Source organism: Saccopteryx leptura, chromosome 10 (genome assembly GCF_036850995.1).
Source record: "Saccopteryx leptura isolate mSacLep1 chromosome 10, mSacLep1_pri_phased_curated, whole genome shotgun sequence".
Taxonomy (NCBI): Eukaryota; Metazoa; Chordata; class Mammalia; order Chiroptera; family Emballonuridae; genus Saccopteryx; species Saccopteryx leptura.
In genome coordinates this window covers 48,613,440-48,621,396 of record NC_089512.1, presented here as the reverse complement: position 1 = coordinate 48,621,396, position 7,957 = coordinate 48,613,440, and the positions used below count along the sequence as shown (strand labels likewise).

The window sequence follows — 7,957 nt, the reverse complement described above, 5'->3', positions numbered from 1 at the left end:
AAGGGGACACTGAATCAAGAAGACATAACAATTCTTAATATATATGCACCAAACCAAGGAGCACCAAAATATATAAGACAGCTACTTATTGACCTTAAAACAAAAACTGACAAAAATACAATCATACTTGGAGACCTCAATACACTGCTGACAGCTCTAGATCGGTCACCCAAACAGAGAATCAACAAAGATATAGTGGCCTTAAACAAAACACTAGAGCACCTGGATATGATAGACATCTACAGGACATTTCATCCCAAACTGACTGAGTATACATTTTTCTCCAGTGTACATGGAACATTCTCTAGAATTGACCATATGTTGGGCCACAAAAACATCAGCAAATTCAGAAAATCAAGTTGTACCAAGCATATTTTCTGATCATAAAGCCTTGAAACTAGAATTCAACTGCAAAAAGAGGGGAAAAATCCCACAAAAATGTGGAAACTAAACAACATACTTTTAAAAAATGAATGGGTCAAAGAAGAAATAAGTGCAGAGATCAAAGATATATACAGACTAATGAAAATGACAATACAACATATCAGAATCTATGGGATGCAGCAAAAGCAGTGATAAGAGGAAAGTTCATATCACTTCAGGCATATATGAACAAACAAGAGAGAGCCCAAGTGAACCACTTAACTTCCCACCTTAAGGAACTAGAAAAAGAAGAACAAAGACAACCCAAAACCAGCCGAAGAAAGGAGATAATAAAAATCAGAGCAGAAATAAATGAAATAGAGAACAGAAAAACTATAGAAAAAATTAATAGAACAAGGAGCTGGTTCTTTGAAAAGATCAACAAAATTGACAAACCCTTGGCAAGACTTACCAAGGAAAAAAGAGAAAGAACTCATATAAACAAAATCCAAAATGAAAGAGAAGAATTTACCACGGACACCGTAGATTACAAAGAATTATTGTAGAATACTATGAAAAACTTTATGCCACTAAATTCAACAACCTAGAAGAAATGGATAAATTCCTAGAACAATACAACCTTCCTAGACTGAGTCAAGAAGAAGCAGAAAGCCTAAACAGACCTATTAGTAGAGAAGAAATAGAAAAAAACCATTAAAAACCTCCCCAAAAATAAAAGTCCAGGCCCTGATGGCTATACCAGCGAATTTTATCAAACATTCAAAGAAGACTTGGTTGCTATTCTACTGTAAGTCTTCCAAAAAATTGAAGAAGAAGCAATACTTCCAAACACATTTTATGAGGCCAACATAACCCTCATACCAAAACCAGGCAAGGATGGCACAAAAAAAAGAAAACTACAGACCAATATCTCTAATGAATACAGATGCTAAAATACTAAACAAAATACTAGCAAATCGAGGCCCTGGCCGGTTGGCTCAGCGGTAGAGCGTCGGCTGGGCATGTGGGGGACCCGGGTTCGATTCCCGGCCAGGGCACATAGGAGAAGCGCCCATTTGCTTCTCCTCCCCCCTTCCTTCTTCTCTCTCTCCCCCTCCCACAGCCAAGGCTCCATTGGAGCAAAGATGGCCCAGGCGCTGAGGATGGCTCCTTGGCCTCTGCCCCAGGTGCTAGAGTGGCTCTGGTTGTGGCAGAGCGACCCCCCCCCCCAAGGGGCAGAGCATCGCCCCCTGGTGAGCAGAGCATTGCCCCTGGTGGGCGTGCCGGGTGGATCCCGGTCGGGTGCATGCGGGAGTCTGTCTGACTGTCTCTCCCCGTTTCCAGCTTCAGAAAAATACAAAAAAAAAAAAAAAAATTAAGTTTAAAAGTAAAAAATTATTAAATTAAGGATATGACCAGAATACTGAGTCTGGTGCATATTACCTTTAAAATAAAATTTGAATATCTTTAATTCAACTTTTACTTATAAAAATGAAGTTTAAGAGAAGAAGAAAATATATATATACTGTATAACTTTATTCTCAATTAAAATAGGCCATGCAAGAGAAATATTTTTCAAATAAAATATTTAAACTGATCTGACAGTTTCATATTTTTCTTCTCCTTCCTGTTACCAGAATATGTGCATGAAAAGAACCTTATTTTAAAATGTTCCTGAGCCTGACCAGGCGGTGGATAAAGTATTGGACTGGGATGCAGAGGACCCCAGTTCAGAATCCCAAGGTCAGCTTCTTGAGCTCAGGCCCATCCAGCTTGAGTGTGGGATCATAGATGTGACCCCATGGTCACTGGCTTGAGCCCAAGGTCACTGGCTTGAACAAGGGGTCACTTGCTCTGCAGTAGCCCACTGGTCAAGGCACATATGAGAAAACAATTGATGAACAACTAAGGTGCTGCAACAAAGAATTGATGTTTCTCATCTCTCTCCCTTCCTGTCTGTCAGTCCCTATCTGTCCCTCTCTCTGTCTCTGTCTCTCTGTCACAAATAAAAAAAATGTTCCTGATAGCCTATCCAAAACTTTAAATTTTTATTATTTAGGACATGTGTACATTTTTTTATTGCTTCCAATATGATCTTTGTATTTGTGATCCCCCCCCATATTTCTTCATAATTCTCTTTTCAAAAGAAAAAGTTTTATTGGTGTATCATTTACATAAAATTTATCCAAGTGTATAATTCAGTGATTTCTATTTTGTGTGCTAACATCACATAATCCAGGTTTAGATTATTTATTTATTTATTTATTTATTTTGAGACAGAGAGAGGGACAGATAGGGAAAGGCAGACAGGAAGGGATAGAGATAAGCATCAATTCTTTGTTGCAGCTCCTTAGTTATTCACCAATTGCTTTCTCATATGTACCTTGACAGGGGGGCTACAGCAGAGCGAATGACCTCTTGCTCAAGCCAGAACCTTTGGGCTCAAGCCAGTAACCATGGGGTCATATCTATAATCCCACCCTCAAGCTGGTGAGTCTGCACTCAAGCTGGCGACCTTGGGGTTTCAAACCTGGGTGCTCTGCATCCCAGTCCAATGCTCTATCCACTACACCACTGCCTGATTAGGCAGAAGTTGTGTAATTTTAGGTCTGCCAATTTACTTTTAAGCTCTTGTGTTATCTTTAATGCTTTTGTTATATGCTTTGATTTATGTGTGTTAAATGCTTTGATTTAACATTATCATCATCATTGTTAGTTTTTGAAAGGAAATTGAAGCCCAGAAAGGTTAAGCAGCCATTGTTGCACAAGTGAGTGTAGAACTGACTTGCTTTGGAAGAGTAACAGTTGTTCCTTGGACACACAACTTTGTGTTACAAAGATTATTTCCATCCTCTTCAATGTATGAATTATCTGTGATGTATTAACATTCCTTTTTTTCCCCCTTTTTCCAAGTGAGAGGAGGTGAGATAGTGAGACAGACTCCCACATGTGCCCTGACCAGGACCCATCTGGCCACCCCCATCTGGGGCCATGCTTACAACCAAGCTATTTTAGCATATGAGGCAGAGGCCCCACAGAGCCATCCTCATTGCCTTGGTGCTGAAACGCTAGAATCAATCAAGCCATGGCTGTGAAAGGGAAAGAGACGGGGGGGGGGGGGGGGTGAGGGGGAGAAGTAGAAGCGGATGGTTGCTTCTCCTGTGCACTCTGACTGGTCATCGAACCCAGGATATTTACATGCCAGGCTGATGCTCTACCACTGAGCCAACTGGCCAGGGCCTTAACTTTTTTTAAAATCATGGTTCATATTTTTTAGGCCAAGGATAAAGGAGAGACCGCCAAAACAACCAAATTTTTAGCCTTGGACAAATGCTTACCACAGAGACTTTCTTCAAGTAAAAAGAAAATGGAATAACTTTCCAATATAGTTTTACTCTTCCAATGATAAGAAAAAAATTTTAAGCATGTTTCCTAAATTATTAATTTATGCTTTTTATAATATATGTATTCTGTGAATTCTTTGGAAATATTTACATTATGTTAATAATTTTAGGCTACCAAATTAAAGTTCTTTTAACTTTCATTGTTATGTTGAAGTCCTTAGAATATTAAAAATAGATATGTATTTCTTAAAGCTACCCAATTCTTCCTGTAGGTAATAGAAATAGATCATGACCCCAGTGCTCCTGATTACTTAGAGTATGATATTGAATGGCTCACTGTTCTCAGGGCTACAAACAGTCTTATTAATGTGACTGGGCGCCTATGGAACATGCCTGAAAATAATGGCCTGCATACAAGGTAAGTCTGACCTTATTTAGGACTTGCTCTCTCCATGCACTAAAGGTTTTTGTCCTCCCTTCCTTTTGTTACTTTTTTTAAGGAAATAACTTTTAACTGAGTGTAAGAACAATTCAAGGTTTACAATAAAATGAATAATTTACCACCAACACAAATAATTTTATAAGTTATTAAGTGTGTACAAAACTATACTATGGTGAAGATTATTTGATTGACACATTAAAATAATTTAAAGTTGCTTTATGGTATAAGGATAGATTTTTCTATGAGTTGTTTTTATTTCAATATGTTCCTTTGCTAAGTTAACTATAATTTTACTAGATGTAATTTAGATATATGATTTGTCTTTTTATCCTTGCATCTGAGTTCAAAGTTAGATTTCATTGTTTATTATATGAGGCTAATAAAATATAAAAGATCATTGCTTTGGACTTTTTTTTTTTCTTTTTCATTTTTCCGAAGCTGGAAATGGGGAGGCAGCCAGACAGACTCTCACATGCGCCCAACCAGGATCCACCTGGCATGCCCACCAGGGGGCGATGCTCTGCCCCTCTGGGGCGTCACTCTGTTGCATCCAGAGCCACTCTAGCACCTGAGGCAGAGGCCATAGAGCCATCCCCAGCGCCCGGGCCATCTTTGCTCCAATGGAGCCTCGCTGCGGGAGGGGAAGAGAGAGACAGAGAGGAAGGAGAGGGGGAGGGGTGGAGAGGCAAATGGGCGCCTCTCCTGTGTGCCCTGGCCAGGAATCGAACCCGGGACTTCCGCACGCCAGGCCAACGCTCCACCACTGAGCCAACCGGCCAGGGCCGCTTTGGACTTTTATAGGTGGGATTATAGTACAACAGAAGAAGCTATGAATGAAGTATTGGAAAAATTGAATCAGGACCTCAAAGTTCCATTGAACTTTAGCATGACGGCTACTTGTTACATGACCCAAGCAAGCCGCAGATACAAATGCAGTTGGTTCATAGGATCCATCCTCAGACTACTGAGTTTTGTGCCACACTTGGCATCACAGACATTAATGTCAGTCTTCAGTAGGCCAAGGAGGAGCATCCTTTGTGTGGTGAATATGAAAAGCAAGATAAAGGGGGGAGTAATGACTCCAGGGGAGATCCTAGTGACCATAACACAGACACATCGGCCCTGTCCTCTGTGAATCCAGATGAAATAATGCTGGATGAAGACGAGGAAGAGGAAGATAGTTTTGTAACTACACATAGTGACATGAATACAACATCCATAGAACCTTCTTCTGATCAAGCTTCTGACTTTTCTGCAAGCTTCTCTGATGTCAGGATCTTGCCAGGTTCCATGTTTGTGTCTTCTGATGATACACTGGGTTCCCCAGTGGGCAGAAGAGGAGAAACCTGGTGAGGCTGGGGAGTCTGGAGATGGGAAGGACTCACCCGAAGGGCTATTGAAGAGGCGGAGTGATGAACATGAACCTGAACGAAGAAAGAAAATTACGAGGAGGAATCAAGCCATCTATGCTGCAGTGGATGATGATGATGCAGCATAGGCCAGTATAGGTCTTAGTGTCTGTGTAGGTATGTGCTTTCTAAGGCCATATTTTTAAAGTTGGGTTTTTTGACTCGGCTTAACTTTGTAATAATGAAATTATGTAGAGAATTGACTTTGCCTTTAGGCTTTTGTATATTTCAGATACAAAGATATTAAATTTTCAGGTATTTACTTATTTTTCAAAGTTAAGCCATTATTGTACATATATGTAATTAGATATGGTTTCTTTTCATTTATTATAAATATTCTTCCCTGGTCAGCTCTTAATGTCAGTCAAATATAATTGAAAATGAATGTGGTAGATAAGATTTCAGGAAATTAATTACTTTGAGTACTAGATGGTGGTAAACACGGACACACTGATCCCCAAATCTACATGGAGTAGATCTGCATAGCCAAGGGCTGCACCGTGGCAGCCATGAGAATATGCCTCGTGGACCTTCGGCTGCGGGGAGCAGAGCTGACCAGAAGCCCTGTCTGCTGCATTAGGAAATCCATCACTGAGTGGTGCCAAGGCCACTCTCCCCATTGGCTTCTCCCAGCAATGACTGTGTAGCAAGAAACTGAGGTAGGCCCACTCCTGGGAGACACAGGACTCCTCCAGTGGCTGACTGTCAGTTGAGGACTCCCTGATGGCTTGCTGAACCTTCCTTAGACAAGGATGCCTTAGGCAAGGCAGCCTAGGACACTTCCACCCAAGGTTCTGTCAGACTTGCCCTGTGATTAACGGCTGCCCCGGCCTCATACAGCCCCCTCCCTGTTTCCTCACACACAGGCATTTCCCCCTAATAAAATCCTTGCAGTTAATTTCTTCCTGGTGTCTGCTTCCTGGAGAAGCTGAATTAGCATAGCTTGTACATGAGGGGTAAGGAGAGAAGAGATAAGCATGACTCCCTGATTTCTGAATTGGGAACCGGGTGCACGTGATTGTCAGGCACCGAGAGAAGGGAGAACAGTGTCCTCTGTTTGAAGAGAAAAGGCATAAGAAGAGGAAAGGTTGCAGGGTGTGTGGAAGGACAAAAGGAAGAGCTAACAGGTCTCAGGCAAGGACAGTTCCACCTTGTTGGGAAAATAGCTATTTAGGTTTGCTCTCTGGTTAACTGGCTGCAAGACCTTTGCTTGATTGGCACTTGTATGGTCTATGTAAGGTTATGGGTGCTTGTGCTCAGCTGGGGATGGGAGATTGCCGATGGCGAGTTCCCTGCCCACCACTGTGAGGGGCCATTTTTACGGTTTGTCCGAGAAGTGGTTTTCCCTGCCTGTTTGCTTGTCCGCTGTTGTGAGACTCTATTAAATGGAAATGGCCCAAAGCTTTCTGGCTCCACAGTTTCTCTACTGTCTGCCCGAATCCAAGGTGAACCTGCCTGGCCTCAGCCATTGGCATTACATCTGGCATAGTGGGCATGATTCAGAGAAGATTGATATGGAGCCACTGACACCCTTGAAGGGTGGGATAAAGGAGTGGCTATTTCTGATGGCTCTCCTGCCGGGGGTTGTGGAGTGGTTGTTTTTGATAGCACTGTGAGAAGAAGCCAAGAGCACTGTGTGAGAGGCTGCCTGAGGTCAGAAGCTCCAGGATGAGCTGCAGACCTAACACTGACAGCAGCATGAGCTGGAATGGTCACTGGAGAAAGAGTTGCAGATTTGAGAAGTGCAGGTCAGGCTATAGGCTGAGAATCAGTGATAGCATGAACTGGAATGAGCACTGGAGAAGGAGGCCCATGGGGTTTAAGAGCTGCAGTGTGAGTTGCAGGCTGAGCACCAGCGCCACCTGGAACTGAAACGGTCTCTGGAAAAGGAACTACGGGTTTGCGAGTTGCAATTTGCCCTTGAAGCTGAATGTTGGCAATGACAGTTGTTGGAGAAACAACTGTGAGTTCAAGAGCCTGAGTCTCAGCTTCATGCTGAGAGCCGTCAGCTGCAGGAGCCAAAGCAGGTGCTGAAGAAGGAGCAGCATCCATGTCAGTGGGGTGGCTCTAAGTCAGTGAGAGCAGGTGTTTCCAACTCCTCCTCTTCTGAGGAGGAGGTTCAGGCTAAGTGGTCAGACTCAGCCTGGCCAGTGGTCACCCAGAAGGTAAAAGCCCAGCAGCCAAGAGTCCCTCAGGGGCAGGCACATCCCCCTCTGCAGGTAGTGTAGCATTTTTTGGTCTGGCCCTACACCTAGGCAGAGCTGATGGAGTTGAGGGCACAGTTCAGACAGAAACCCACTGAGCCCCTGGTGGCCTGCTTGTTGTAGTTGTGGGACAAAGGGGTGGATGGCATCATGCTCTCCAGAGTAGAGATGGAGAAATTGGCCACCATCACCACA

General features: G+C 42.9%; 1 pseudogene; it reads left to right on the top strand.

The window, feature by feature from the left end:
* The first annotated feature begins 2,076 nt into the window (after positions 1-2,076).
* Positions 2,077-5,734, top strand: LOC136381848 (lariat debranching enzyme-like; annotated as a pseudogene).
* Positions 5,735-7,957: the final 2,223 nt, after the last annotated feature.